This window comes from Bison bison, unplaced genomic scaffold, assembly GCF_000754665.1.
Source record: "Bison bison bison isolate TAMUID 2011002044 unplaced genomic scaffold, Bison_UMD1.0 scf7180017864376, whole genome shotgun sequence".
NCBI classification, from domain to species: Eukaryota; Metazoa; Chordata; class Mammalia; order Artiodactyla; family Bovidae; genus Bison; species Bison bison.
Window position 1 is genome coordinate 6,626,900 of NW_011494948.1, and position 2,289 is coordinate 6,629,188.

Consider the following 2,289-nt stretch of genomic DNA (forward strand, 5'->3'; position numbering starts at 1 on the left):
TGTGTTCTTCCCAAATTCTTAACTATTCCCACTGCTTCCATTATCAAAGTGACATTTTCCTTTCTTGGACTTAAGTAGGTTTTCAGGGCACATTAGAACCAATTGCATTTTATAATTTTTCAAAGTTGTCTAATATGGTACAATATTTACTCTCCTTCTTCAGTATATGTTATTAATATAGAATTAAGAAAAAGAACCAGGATGTGCTGAGAATTTAAAATAAAAAGTATGAGTCACCTTACAGCTAGATGGCTTCTTAGAACCCAAGAAACTGGAAGTAAGGGAGAATAACACTGTTTGCTTAGGGAAAAAAATCTTGTTTCAAGCAAAGCAAATCTTGGAGAAGTATAAAGACAAAAATATAATTACCTCTATTTGGAATGGTTAAAAAAGTCTTTTTTAAATTTTATTTTATTTTTAAACTTAAAATATTGTATTAGTTTTGCCAAATATCGAAATGAATCCACCACAGGTATACATGTGTTCCCCAACCTGAACCCTCCTCCCTCCTCCCTCCCCATACCCTCCCTCTGGGTCGTCCCAGTGCACCAGCCCCAAGCATCCAGTATCGTGCATTGAACCTGGACTGGCAACTCGTTTCATACATGATATTATACATGTTTCAATGCCATTCTCCCAAATATTCCCACCCTCTCCCTCTCCCACAGAGTCCATAAGACTGATCTATACATCAGTGTCTCTTTTGCTGTCTCGTACACAGGGTTATTGTTACCATCTTTCTAAATTCCATATATGTGCGTTAGTAGATTGTATTGGTGTTTTTCTTTCTGGCTTACTTCACTCTGTATAATAGGTTCCAGTTTCATTTTAAGTTCTGCTTGTTTTTAAATTTTCATTGATTGTGGTATTTGCTTCTGGTTTTACCCACTAAACACCTTGTATATTTATCTGAAAATAAACATTTCTCATTAATAATTTGAAATTATGTTTTAAAACCAACACAATTGTAAATCAATTATTCTCCAATTAAAAATAAGTTAATAAAAAATAAAAGTAAATGTTTTTTTTTTTAAATGCATCCTTTAAATCAGTGTTCTTAGCAGAAGTAACATACTAGTGACCATCAGTGACCTGAAAGGGTTGGCATGCCGAAAGTGATTATTAATAGCAAAGTGAATCTTCCAGAAGAGTAATCCAATAAGAATTATTTCTAACATTTCCCATCCTTCACCTTGTCAAATGTGTTTTGTGCATATCTTTCTGGTTCAAGGCTAATGACGGGTAGCATATAACACTCACTACATGTCAGAAAGTGTTCTAAGCTATATAGCAGATTTAACTGCCATGAATTTCAAAACAACACATTGGTACCATTATCATCTCCATTTTTTAGATAAATCAGGAAGGTTTAAGCCTACCTAAATTCTTGGCAGCTACCTAAGTAAGTACTTGTTCGGGTGGGGATTTGAACAACCATTGTCTACCTCCAGAACCCTACTGGTAGTCACTGTACAATTTAATGAACCACTGAGGTCTATAGTATACGGTCCAATCTCTACAGCACAGCCATCAAAATCTTCCCTGATCTGTTCCCAGTTCTTGCCCACCTATCGCTCCCTCCCCTTATCTGTATACCAACTAGCTCCAACTAAACTAGAAGAGTGACCATTACTCAAGAACACTTTGCATTTTTCTATCCCATTGTCTCTTTAAAAACTCCTACATTTGGTATGCTTTTCTTCTTCCTGTGTCAAATTCCTGACAATTATCAGCAGTTCAGTTAAGTCTCCTCCATGGAGACTGACTTGAGGTAGCCTTATTTGTGACACAGAAACAAGTCCTATCTTTTCCTTTCCTCAGGAAATATTCTTCTTACCTCTCATGTATTCATTTAACATGTTATATCCTACACACGCTAGTAAAGTAATGCTCAAAATTCTCCAAGCCAGGCTTCAGCAATACATGAACCGTGAACTTCCTGATGTTCAAGCTGGATTTAGAAAAGGCAGAGGAACCAGAGATCAAATTGCCAACATCCGCTGGATCATGGAAAAAGCAAGAGAGTTCCAGAAAAACATCTATTTCTGCTTTATTGACAGGCCAAAGCCTTTGACTGTGTGGATCACAATAAACTGTGGAAAATTCTTCAAGAGATGGGAATACCAGACCACCTAATCTGCCTCTTTAGAAATTTGTATGCAGGTCAGGAAGCAACAGTTAGAACTGGACATGGAACAACAGACTGATTCCAAATAGGAAAAGGAGTTCATCAAGGCTGTATATTGTCATCCTGTTTATTTAACTTATATGCAGAGTACATCATGAGCT